This window comes from Pinus tabuliformis, chromosome 8, assembly GCF_031772625.1.
Source record: "Pinus tabuliformis cultivar Carrire ecotype Pingquan chromosome 8, CPIR1, whole genome shotgun sequence".
Lineage (NCBI taxonomy): Eukaryota > Viridiplantae > Streptophyta > Pinopsida > Pinales > Pinaceae > Pinus > Pinus tabuliformis.
Window position 1 is genome coordinate 518,315,514 of NC_142294.1, and position 14,615 is coordinate 518,330,128.

Genomic DNA, 14,615 nt, shown 5'->3' on the forward strand with positions numbered 1-14,615 from the left:
ACATATAATGGACTTTGGATGACTGTATTTTGTAACTCTATGAATTCTGTGCTGGAATAAATTTGGATTGAGTAAATTCACATACCTGTTATGGTTATGTAATGCCTGATTATTTTGGTTGTGCTACTTGTAACTGGACGCTGTTACCTTTCGTCTGACTTGACTATCTTCTTCTTCTAGTTCAGAACCTGTAGCAGTATATTGACAGTATTCACATGATAAAATAATGACAAATGTTACACAGCATTGAGGACGCTGTAGGATTATGTGTGCACAGAACAATAATTATATTTCTTTCTCTGTTAATTTCTTACATAGTCGAACCTTGTAATGTGCCTGTTTCCCTCCTTTAATAGCACTATTTTCAAACGGTTTTAACTACTGTTGGTTTGTTTGGTTGGTTACATCAGTTGTTCCTTATGTGGAACTTTTCATAGTTGGCTAGTACATTTTCTTTTCATGCTTTTACAACAGTAATATAACTGTCTGGAAACAACAACTTTAACTAATTACTACTGCTCCTAATTAAAAGTCATTACATTAATCTTAGTCAACTTTAATTTAAAAAAAAAAAGTAAAATAATTAAAAAAAAAACAAATACTATCCATCCAACGAACTGTTTTCTCCATCCTCTTCAGAAACCATGTCAACCTTGCTTCTATCTTTGCCTTGTCAGCCAGATGCTCCTGCATCATTGGGATATACAAAGACATATTTGGACCGCATTTTACAATAAATCATGTGATTCACGCAATTATTTAGCCATTAAAATATTTTAAGAATTCAATGCACATGAAGTCCTTTAAGAATTCAATGTTCAAAACACTTACTCTTCTATGCATGAAATTCCATTGAAGTTATCCAAAGAAAATAATCTCAAACCCTTTATCATATGATTTTTTTTATGCAAATAAATTTCACTCTTATTTGACTCTTATTTTTTTGAATGCATGGTTGGAATCCCTCCTCCTTCTCTCTTGGCTCCATTCTACATGTATTCTGTCATTCGTTCTCATATTTTCCTGTAGGCTTACAATACGTAGAATTGAAAAAATGAAATAGCTTTTCTAAATCCTAAAATCACTTCATAACTCACTCCATAAATCATATTTTTCCTAAATCCTAAAATCACTCCATAAATTATCTAGAAGTCACTCCATAAATCATATTTTCCTAAATTCTAGAATCCCTCAATAAATCATCCATAAATCTCTCATGCTTTTCTTTTGAAGGTATATTTCTTTTGCCTTATGACCAAAATATCACTTTTCCATAGCTTTTCTAAAACTGTTACTCATTATTTCCTAAAATCACTCCATAAATTATCTACAAGTCACTCCATAAATCATATTTTCATAAATTCTAGAATCACTCAATAAATCATCCATAAATCTCTCATGCTTTTCTGTTGAAGGTATATTTTCTTTTGCCTTATGATATCACTTCTCCATAGCTTTTCTAAAACTATTACTTATTATTTCTAAAACTCATAAAATATATCAACTTAGAAATATAATTTATTTAGATAGAAGAATATAAATTCTTGTAAATAAAAGAATTAAGAATTAATTCTTGTAATATTCTTATAATTAAGAATTACAAAAATATTCAACACGTGATATTAATATAACAATCAATAATATTTAATTATTCCACGGCCCTCATTTTAGGAGAGTTTTTATGGGAGCTTATGCCAAGGATATTACAGCAATAATGTTGAATTGATTGCTCTCTGGTTTTCTTAGAGCGGTAAAAATTATTCAAGTTATGGGAGATTCTAAATTGGTGATTGATTAGGAAAATTATAGAAATAAGGTCAACAACATCAATATTGAGACCAACTTACATGACATTCAATACGTATTGCACCCCTGGAATGGATTTGGTATTGCCATATTCTTCATGAACTTAATGAGGAAGTTAATGTCTTGTCTAAAGAATACAAACATGGGAACTAATTAGCAGACTTTCATGGAAAATACAAACACCCGATTTTCTTAGACTGCGCCCGGTTCCTGATAGTGCGCTGTAATCGTGTCAACTCTGAAATGAATGCAATTTTTGTATTTTACGTCTCTTTGAAACCGAGCAATCAAATTCGGCATCGAATCTGTTTTCAAAGTGGTAAACCCAACTTCTAAAATTCCTCCGTCCACGCATGCCACGCTGTGTGCCACCATCAGTTCACGTCGACTCACATTTTTCCACACAATCAAACATTCATCCGTCCACGCATACCACGCTCTGTGGGCCAGCGTCAGTTCACGTCAACTCACATTTTTCCACACAATCAAACATTTCCTTTGTTAAAAGGTAAATTTGCACAAGAATATGTGATAAATTGATTTTAGTATTTATTTATTTTGTGATTTGATAGGGCAATGAAAAAATCAAATAAATAATTATGTTCATTTTAAAAATGAATAAATATAAGTTTATATTATTTATTTTAAAAATGAATAAATATAAGTTTATCTAATTTATTAGGTATGGGTAAAAAAATTTATTATTTAATAAAAATAATATATATTTAAAAATTAAATAATAATAAATTTATATAACATTTTAATCTGAGAAATTCGAATTTAATATATATATTTTGAGAGTAAAAAGAAAGGCTACATAGTAGGGCTTAGTTTTAAACCTAATTTAATTAAACTAAAAAATAATAAAAATAAAGATTTCATCAAAAAATTAAATAACTAATAAAACAATGTATTGTTAAATGTCATCACAAAAAATAAAAAAATATGATTAACTAATATTGTTTATATATGTGTGAGATTTTTTTGTTAAGAGATATAAAAAAAATTTAATTAAATTTATTAAAATATGTTTTTAATAAATAATAAGTCTTTTTAAATTTAACATGTGGAGAAAAACTACAATTTATGAAAATGGAAATAATAGAATGTTTTTTTTTTAAAGTTAAATAAAAATGAAATAAAACTAAAAACAAAATTGTAGTAACTAATAAAAATGGAAGTTACTAAACAACCTACAATAAGACCTCAACCAATAACCTTATAAATAAATAAATTTAAATAAAAATAAAAATGAATTCTCAATGCTAAATTATGGATGGCCTAAATATTTGGCCGAAGACAAACTAATACTTAGTCAAAGGCAAATTTGAATGCTAAATACCAAGTTTGCACGGGGTATAATAAATAAGTGTTCAGTGCGATGATATGTTAAAATTATATTAAAAACTTATTAATGTTTATTCTCACTATTAAAATAAAGAATTCCTAACTATATAATTTTATTATTATTATTATTACTATTATTTATCCTTTAGCTTTATCCAATGATAATAGAATAACTAATCAATATTCATTATATATATATATATATATATATATATATATATATATATATGTATATATATATATAAACTTAATTTTCACTTTCAATATTTCCTCCTAAACTAAGGATTGTTGTGATCCCTCTACTAGACTCTCATTGTCAAAGCTTAAGACCCACAAAGGGTGGACTAAAGATATTAAATGCAATATAGGGGTTAAGCAGGGGCATCCCCTATCCCTTACCTTTTTTGGCATTCATATCGATAAGCTTGAGGAGTGTCTCGAAACTGCAGATTGCAAGGGCACCGAGTTTGGTGATATAATCAAAATTCTTCTCCTTTATGCTGATGATATTATTCTTCTTGCAAAAAGCTATGATGACCTATAGAAGCAACTTAAGACTCTTGATGTCTATGACCATTAATACCCACAAGACTAAATTCATGATCATTAAAACAAAAAACACCACCCATGGTAGTTTCACCTATAATAGCCATTGTTTAGAGCAGGTTTCTTTTTACAAATATTTGGGTATTGACTTTCCTCATCAACTCAACTAGAATTATAACATCGAGAAAAGGATTATTGGAGGCTGCAAAGCTTATTATGAGCTTGAAAACAATTGTATTATGAGCTTTAAAAAAATTGTAAGTTGGCTAATCTTTGTGTTTGGAGTAAAAAAAGGTTCCTCTTTGAAACTCTCGTTACCCCTGTTGTCTTATACGAATGCAAAGTTTGGGGTTGTAGTATATCCAGAGAGTCATGGAGAAAGATTGAGATGATTCAAAAGGAATTCATAACCTACAACCTAAATATCAAGGGAAATACTCCCTATCCTATCCTCTTGATCGATGTTGACATGTCCCCCATTCAAAGTATGATTATGTTCAGTTATATGATGTATAAGAAGAAGCTTTACAACATGGAATCTAATAGGCTCCCAAAAATTCCTTCTAACTTTAGTCAAAACTCCCACCTTCGCCTCAAGCGTAGGTGGGATAAGGATGCCTAGTCTTGCCTCAACCATTGGGGAATTAAGGAGGAGATCATCATGGGAAGCAAGAACGGTGTCAAAGATACGATTACCTCCAATTTCAAGGACAAGTTGTGGAATGATAAGGGGCTTGAGGGTAAAAGGAAGCTAAGATACTATAAGGAGGTGATCAACCCCACCTTTGATAACAAGAATTATCTCCTTGTGTTAACAAGTACTAAGAAAAAAATGAACATCACTAGGATAAGAACTAATTCTCATGAGCTTCAAAGTGAGACCGGGTGGTGGTGTACTCCCAAGACTCCCTAAGATGATAGAATCTGCCAGATTTGCGATACTAAGAAGGTGGAAGATGAAAAACACTTCCTTTTAGACTACCTAGCTCTTACTCACATCCGCTCTCAATTCACGAACATCTGCCACACTTCTAAACTTATTGAATTATTAAGCCATCCTAACTATAGCGATATTGGAGCATTTCTTTCTCTTCTTTTTTATCACAAAAACAAGATTTTAAAGAACCACAATTAGATTATTTTTCTTTTCTTGAGGCCAGACATACCACATTGTTCTTAATGGAGGTTCATCAACATCGTCATTATCATTATTATTTAGATTCTCATAACTTAATTCATTTTTTTTATTCTTTTATATTAATAATTTACATTATAAAATAATCATTTTATTCTTTCTATATATAATTTTGTTTTTTTAATTTTTTTATCAATATTTTATTTAGTTATTTATTATTTTATTTTTTTCTAATCCACATGAAAATATGAACTTTGAATCTCATGGTTTACAAACATTTTATGATACAAATATGGTTAATTAAACTTTTTTATAGACATTAATTTTTGTTTGTTTTAAATATATTTATTTTTAAATTAAATTTAAATATTCATATATTTTTACAATGTTATTAATTTTATAAAATACTCCACTCTATATTTCTAGAATTTTATTTATTTATTATAACCAATAGAATATTTATAATTTTTAATTTGAAAACTTTGTATTATTTATCTATTTACTTATTTTTCACAAGTACAACATTGCATTCCATATGAGGAATATACTTATACCTTCAATATTGTCAACATATGTCCTATCACTTACAAGACAAATTTATAAAATTTAAAACCTATTCGTTTAAATTTATATTTATTAAATTATTATTTCAAAAAAATATATATATTAAGTTATTAATGAAAATTTTTGGGAAAGGATCATATTGAGAATATTTGGTTGACACGTTTCCAACCAGCCTTTGTAGTTGATCTTCAGGACGAGACTGTGGATAACAGTTTACTCTTAAATAATGATAAATTAATTTTTATTTTATAGTTATGAATGGAATATGTTGATATGATATTGTCATCTCTTCTATATTAGTAAGTGAACTTTCATATATTAACTATTCCAACATTTTCTTTTGTAATCTAGAGGAACCCAGTAGCATACCTATAATAAATTAGTTTTTATTTTATAGTTATGAATGAAATATGTTGATATATTTTTGTTATCTTTTATATATTAATAAATGGAATTTCATATATTAATTATTTTAGCATTTTCTTAATGGAATTTCATATATTAATTATTTTAGTAATTTTTTTGTAACGGAGAGGAATGGAGCAGCTTATTTAGTAAGCTAAGATATGAATAGGGGAATTGGAGCCTATGTCTTTTGAGGTTCAACGATTTCAGATTTCATAGATTAACCAATTGAACTACTCCCGAGACAACTATTTCAACATTTTTAAATTCATATTTACTTTTTATATTTCTTTAAGACAATTATGAATTTACCCTACAAATAATAAATAGCTATATATATATATATATAGATATATTTAATTATCAAATATCAAATAATAAAATATTAAATAACATAAATGATTAAAATTATTAAATAATAAATAATACAAATTACTATATAAAAAATTATCAAACAACACATGAGCCCAATTAATATTCTCAATATTATGACAACTAATATTCTTAATATTATGACCACTTAATTGGATTATGTTGAATTATCATTTAAATTTGTAAGATGTAATTAGTAGTATAAAAACACATTTCAGAAAATTGGCGTAAGAAGTGTGAATTTAATCTTTATGTTTTTCTGAGTATTAATTTTGAAGCAAAAAGACATCGAAAATTCAAGTAAGAAAAATAAAAATTATTAAATTAATTAATTTGTGAATTTAATCTTTATGTTTTTCAGAGTATTAATTTTGAAGAGAAAACACCTTGAAAATTCAGGGAAGAAAAATAAAAATTATTAAATTAATTAATTTGGTGTATCACAAATAAATATAGAAAATTAATTATAACATACACAATCACTTTCTGCACTAATAGGTGTTCACTTGGTGAGATAAGTACCAACAAAAATTTTAAATACTAACACTCTACACCAATAAATATTTACTTGGTAAGATAAATAATTATAACATACACAATTACTTGCTCTACTAATTAACACTCTACACTAATAAGTATTTACTTGGTGAGATAAGTATTAGTACTAAGTTTCAAGTACCAATTTAAATAATTTGAAAAATAATAAATAATTCTCTTTCTGAAAATTTCATAATTAATTTATATTTATAACTTTTCTAAAATATATGGTTTTTGATTTTATAATTAAAATAAAAAGATTTAGTCAAATAAAATATAATAATAATTTATATGTGTGGATGTTTTCAATATATTTAAATGCAAATTTATAAAAATGTATAAATTAAATGGTATCAAATTTATATGTGTGGATGTTTTCAATATATTTAAATGCAAATTTATAAAAATGTATAAATTAAATGGTATCAAATATGACTATAAAGTAAGTTGACAAAGACCAAATTTCACAATATTATTTGAAGTTCCCATAGAACAAAAATCTGTATATCTTGTTAAGTTTGGCTAAGATTTATTGTGATGCTTTTGATGTATCTTGTAGGTAGAAAGTAAGTTGAGAAAAGACTAAATTTCACAGTATTATGAAGTTCCCATAGAACAAACTGAATCTTGTTAAGTTCGGCTATGATTTATTGTGATGCTTTTGAAGTATCTCGTGGATACAAAGTAAGTTGACAAAACACCAAATTTCACAGTATTATGAAGTTCCCCTAGAACAAAATCCAATATAACTGAATCTTGTTAAGTTTGGCTATGATTTATTGTGATGCTTTTGAATGAGTCCAAGGGACCGCACAATTTGAAGGAGTCCAAGGGACCGCACTAGTTTTTCAGACAGCTGGGCGGCAAAATAGTCCCCAGAGCCAGTCCCAGAGCATTGGCACACACAGACTTTACTTTATTTGCAGTCGTTGAAGTTATCTCAACATTTATCAAAGTAATTCCTGTGCAAGCAACTGTCTTGCTGCACGAAAAGTTCACAGCCACATCGGTCGATGACGTTCCCTGTATGTTTCTATACGTGACATCTTGTATTTGCACTGCGGATGGCTGCACACAACAACATGACGCACAGTATTATTGATACCAAACAGTAATACCAAACTTGAAAACCAATTTGTATAAATATTATTGCAGTATAACATAGTTTTTACCTCGATGCATTTAGTGGAGATCATGGAGATCAGATGTCCGGTGAAGTTTATATTATATATAGATATATATTTAAACAATTATTTTATATTACAATAAAATGAAACACAATGGTTTTTTTGAGAATTTGTATTAACTTTGATGGTTGGAATTAGCTACGTTTAGGGTTAGAGGGGTCTCTCTGAGTTGGGTGAGATTTCCGGAATTACCAAATTCCCTGATTACCGATTCTTTACCTAAAGATGAAATTCTATGTAGTTACCAATTACTAACCCGATTGATAGTATTTAGAAGATAAAATAAATGGGAAATTTATCCTATATTATGTGCGCTTAAACAAGTATTTTGGAATTAATGTTGATGGCAACATCGATCGCAAGCACACATCCACGGACTTCAAAATGATATTTCAACAACGGCGGGAACATATAGAAATGCCCAGAATGGTTAGTTGATCACCTGAATTTTACACGGTGAAGCGGAATCGCAATAGTACTGATCAATGATAATCGGATTTTTAACATTATGAACAACTATGTCTTCAAATATGATATTTCGTGCATAGCCAGAACCGCCCTGTATATTTACAAAAGCATAAATTCTGTTATAACCATCCTAGATAATTCATATTAATATCAATTACGAACTGCAGTTCATTGCCGTATGAATAGAAATAATTAAAGGAGCCATACACCTGTTAAACCAACCTGCCAAGTCTTGATTCAAAATACTTATGTCACCTGATGCCATGGCCTGGGCCACACTTTATGTTTTTGATATTAATAGTAGATGAGCCCGACGAAATGGAAATGCAATCATCCCCTGATATAGAGTATTTATAATCATAGTTAGCAGAACCCTTTATGTTTATTATGCGTTTGCCAATCTGAACTTTAACTAAGTGAGATAGATATAAGCTAGAAGGATATTGACTGATTTATTATTAAGAAAATGAATCTATGGTAATATGTGAATAAACAATTTAACGCAAACCAGTGAAATCACTAACTTCTAAACTGTCTGGATGACACAGTTGTTTATTTGGGCATTCGTAACTCTTTGTAAATGAATACCATCAGTGTTTGGGCTTTGTTCAGGAGCTTGTATCTGAAGCCCGCTTAATTGGATATAAGAAGAGTCGACCACTACGAGATGCATTCGTTGGCTATTGACAAATTGCAAATTTTTTATCACAACATTTGAACATCTACTAATAGTCATTGCCTGTAAGACCAACCCAAAATCCAAACAATCGGATGAGCACAGCCTTGAATTAAAATTTACAGAAAGATTAAAAAAACCGTTTATAACAAGGTGATCATTGCGCAAATAAACAAGGTAATCAAGATAAGATTGCCGGCTGAAAACAAACCGGTGGAGCCGCATCCAAGCAACCCTGCACACAAGAAATTTGACGTGATTAATATAAATTGAAGGAGCCGGTTTATACTACTAATTTGTTGTTTAATGGTAAGTGTTGGGCAGGGGAAAGATTTTGGATGATGCTTGTGAAAAGGCTAGAGGTGGAGTCGGTGGAGTCGAACGCGGAAGAGATGGAATATTAGAGAGGATTATGACAGGATTTTCAATGGCGGCTGACCTGGAGGATAAGAGCGGCCTATGGAAGGAGATTGTCAGTGCAATGTGAGCATCGTTTATTGGGCAAATGACTGGCGTGTATTAGGCAAATGACTCAAACCTTTTGTGTGGTTTAACAGGACCACCCATTTTTTAGTGGCCACATGTACACAACGGTGAGGTGAAACAGAACAGTTAAAAGGGTTCTTTTGTGTGGTTTAACAGGACCACCCATTTTTTAGTGGCCACATGTACACAACGGTGAGGTGAAACAGAACAGTTAAAGGGAACCCTTACTTGTTGTTGGTTAACCTTGCAGGATTTAGACCACCAATCTTGGCCATGACCATCAATGACAATAATAATCTAATCAAATTTTCTTGTTTGCGAAAGAAAGGATTTGACTAGTTCTCTGAAAGGTATAGCCACATATCTTTGGCAGTTACCAGAGAGCAGAAAAATATTTATTCCTAGTGCATGGATACTAAACAGATTTTAAGCGTGAAAATAAAACACAGGTAAAGACCGTGGGAGGGAATTTTCCTAAAATCTAAGAGTTCTGTCAAAGCGACGGTATTAATTTAAAAAGGTGTTTACTGGCTCCCAGGATTAACGATGAATTACCACCAATTTGAAATCCATCGCGATAGTTCGGAGGTCGAACCCTCGTTGTAGCCGATAGTGTGCTCGAAACTTGTCTCATGGAAGGTAGGAGAGCGGGGATTTTATAGTGCCAGAAACTTGTTTTTGGTTTGCTTTTTCTTCTTTCTACCTAAACCTTGATAGACTCGGGTTGGTCCATTTTATTTTTTCAAAACGCACTGTGGCCATAAAATTTGACCCAACTGTCACTGGGCATTGAGGAAATTCATGTTGCTGTAACATATTCAAATACGGTGATGGGCCGTAGTTTGCGTTTCTTCTTCAGAAGTCTTCCTGGAAGGGTGCCTAGTTGTTATCTGCATGTCTATATCTGTGATGCGTTACTTCTTTCGAATTCTTTCTACAACGGTGTACCTAGATGTGATCTTGGTGTTTGGATGCTTGGTCTCTCACCTGTGGAAATTAAATCGAATCGGTGACTTTTTTCCTGGGTAGCGTTCATGCACTTTTTTTTTTTGCCATTCGTTGTAATTTTCTTCTCCCTTGTATATTTTACATGGTAATTATATTTAAGTGTAATTATATATTTTATTGTTATGGTGGTTGGTTATTATTATATATTTTATGGTTAGGGTTATTGGTTATTATTACATACAATTAATTTGTAGAAGGTTGTTTAGACTTATGTGAAAGATTTTTTTTTGACGAATTATTTTTAGATACATTACTTTTTTGTGAGATATTTTCCTTTTTAAATGAGTGATTTTGTGTTTAAGATAATTTGCTTACCTTACGATGTATTTATATTTGTATTATTACATTACTTAATAGAAAGTATTTCTCAAAAAATTGTGTAATAATGTCTATTTTCTTGTATTTTTACACAGAGGAGGTCTACTCCCCACTCCCTCATGAGTAAACCCATAGAAACAGAAAATTAGTAGTAGATATCTTTGTTGTGAGCATTAGAATAAGTTGTTTTTCCACCATTTGAACATTGAATACATTTGTTGTTAAGGAGCAAAGAGATTTGTAAAGGGCCTGGCTATACTCTTAAACTAGCCTATGTTCTAGGATAGGGACACCCCTAAAGCATGCTATGCTTTGGGATAGGGCCATTCATAAATGGAAAACAAAATTAGAGAAGGGTGGCAGGTCACTATCGCATACTCAGGGCATTACATAACTCAACACTCATTTGAATTCATTAGGTTAACAAAGTCTTACATATATATAGGCTTAGGTTATTGTTGAACAAATTCCTAAAATATAGGATTCGCCAACTCATCAATGATTAATTACGAAAACAGTGCTAATGACACATAAGAAGTTTTAATTATAGGAGAATCTTCTAGATTTCTCCATTATTCCAACACTTCCCTTTAATGGAGAATTGTGTTTTCCACCTCTCTTGTACCATCATTACTATAGAGATTGACATTCTTTTGTAATGGTATTGATACTACCATACATTGGTTTTTTTTAATCTTTTGTAACTCCTTGGTATATTTACTCTGCGTAGCCAATGTTTATTCAATCAATGTCTTTCCTTTCAAACTCTTATGAGAATTGTCCTTTAACTTCATCAACTTAGAAACATTTCTTTTTATAATAAAATCATTAACATACATAGAAATGATAATAAAATGCCCTTTTTGATATATATACTTTTTCTTTTCATAAAGACTTTATGAAGAAAGAAAGAATCAATCTTCACATACTGTGATCTTGGTCCCTAGTTCAATCCATATAATGCTTTCTTTAAGTTGTAGACAAGGTCCTTTTGACCCTTTTTAACAATACTTTTTGGTTGAACAAGGTTTACATCTTGTTTGAGTTCCCCATTCAAGATGACAAACATCTAGCTGATGTAGTTTCCATTTATTTTTTGTAGCTAAAGCATTCATCAATCGAATTGTATTTAAATTAGCTACAAATGCAAAAGGTTCTACATAATCAATTCCCTCTTTTTGTGATTATCCTTTTGGAACTAACCTATCTTTATGTTTACATATATTGCCATCAAATTTAAATATAGGTTTGAATTACCATTTGGATCCAATGGGTACCTTATGAAATTCCATTAAATATCAAGTATCTTTATTCACTATGGACTCATATTCTTCCTTCATTTCATCTATCCACTCTTTATGCTCATTAGATTCTTCAAAATTCAAAGGTTCTATGGCATTTATAATTTTAGTCATTAAGGTGTAATCTTTAAATCTTACTGGTGGTTGAGTTTGATGAAATGATCTTGTTGGTACTTAGTTTATTTCAACTCTTCTCTTGCTTCATGTGAATCATCTCTTCCTCTTGATTGCACTATGGTTGCTACAAGTCTCCATGTCGTTGATTTCTTCCTCTTTCTATTCATGCTTATCAACTACTTCCTCCTTGACATCATCATATTGATAAGGAATATGCCATCCAACATACCTGTCATTCTTATGGCCTTCACCTGCAAGCACATGAACTAATACATATCTTCATGCAAAAATTTTATGTGTGCAACGATCAAACAACTTATATGATTTATGATCAAAACAATAACCTATGAAAAATCACTTGATAACTTTTGCATCAAGATTCCTCCTATCTTCTTTCTGAACATGAGAAAATATATTTTTGTCGAATATTATCAAATGAATTACTGTTGTTTTATAACCATAAAGTGCTTGAAAAGGAGTCTTATGATATAAGCATTTAGTTCAGCTTCTAATTTTGAAGTAAACAACAGTGAAAAATCTTCAACCTAGAAAGAATTGGCAAGATTCTTACCTCTTAACATGCTCCATGCACATTCTACCAGGCTTTTGTTCTTCCTTTTAGCTACATCATTATGTTATGGAGTATATCGTAATGTGTATTGTTGTACAATTTTGTGGGAATTCTAGTACTTGATGAATTCAATTGAAATATATTCTGCCCCTCAATCTGATTAGAATATCTTGATGTGTTTTCTTGTTTTCTTTTCAACCGGGTTTTTGAACTCCTTAAAATATTGAAATACATCATTCGTCTTTTTCATGATGTATATTTAGTAAAATCATCAATAAATATCAATAAGTAATATGCTTCACCTAATAATCTAGTCTACATAGGACCACATACATATGTATGCCCCAAGTTCTACAACATCTCTATTCCTTCTATCTATATGAGTAGGGAACTCTTCCCTATTCATCTTCCCTATGTGCACCCCTGACATGCAGAATATTCATTCTTAAGTGTTGGAAGCACTTCTACCATTCCTCATTTTTTATGTAGGAATATATCATGATAATTAATGTGGTCATGCCTTTGATGCTAAATATTTTTTGTTGTCATTATTGTGGGTGCCAATTCTTGATGACTTTTGGTTGTCACATTGAGCTTAATAAACCTCCAATTCAAATTTCCGTTGCAATGACCTCGAATAGATCCTACATGTCTTTCACCATATAATGTGAATTTACAAATTCCACTTTCAAACCCTGATATGTTATGGTATAGACTATGTAAATTTTAGTTAACAATGGTATCTTCTATGCCTAGCACAATTTACTTAATGTTCATTTAGCAGCCCAATAACAATTTCCATTTATTTCTAGTAGCAATCACATTAACCATTAATCACATTGATACTAAATGTAGATAGAACACTAAACAAAATGCAGAAGAAAATACAAGGCAAGAGAACAACAGATTTGGTAGATCTAAAAGAAAAACCCCAATGTGGGGAAAACCCTTTGATCAATTCTTCTTGTTATTAATCAAAATTTCAATAGAGAGAGAGAGTATAAAAGTCAAATTCACTTGACCAATACAAAGTCAAAACAACCATGTACATTTATATAGTCAATTGTAGTCAAACTTGATCCCTAACTAGAAGGTCAACACTGGTCAAAACAACAGTCAAAAACCTCCTTCAAAGCTTGGTCAAAGGAAGTCAAACTCAAACTCTAACAGTGGTCAAAGTCAACTAAGAAAAGTCACAATTTTTTTTGTCAAACTCATTCAGGTCTATGGTCAACATAGGTCAAACAACCCATAAAACCTTGATTTCCATGTCAGATAATGTAGCCTAAGAAAATCAAAATTCTTCCCCAAAAACTACAGTAAAAAATTGTTAAGATCATGTCGGTCAATGTTGGTCAAACAATCTGAAATTATGCAATTTCAATTTTGCAATTTAGCCCAGAAAAATTCAACCTTCTTGCGACACATGTGATAGGGAAAGTCTACCTAATAGATGTAAGAACCAATTTGATAAAGAGAGATAAAAATGTGTGAGTTACGGATGTCCAAATGAGGTGTGAGGTCTCTTGTGTTTATACACTTCATTGTGGGTGAAGAGAAACATCCATTTGGTTTCTTGAGCCTAAATAATGATGAAGCCAACCTGATCAATTTCCACATGAGTGGGCATAAATTCAAAATCACACTTCTGATTTTCTAGATGACATCATCTTTATATCAATATTGGACTTGTCGAAAAGAGGAATCCAATGCAATCATCATCTCCATAAAAAGAGCTGTCCCAAGGTCGAATTTGGCCCTAATTTCCAGT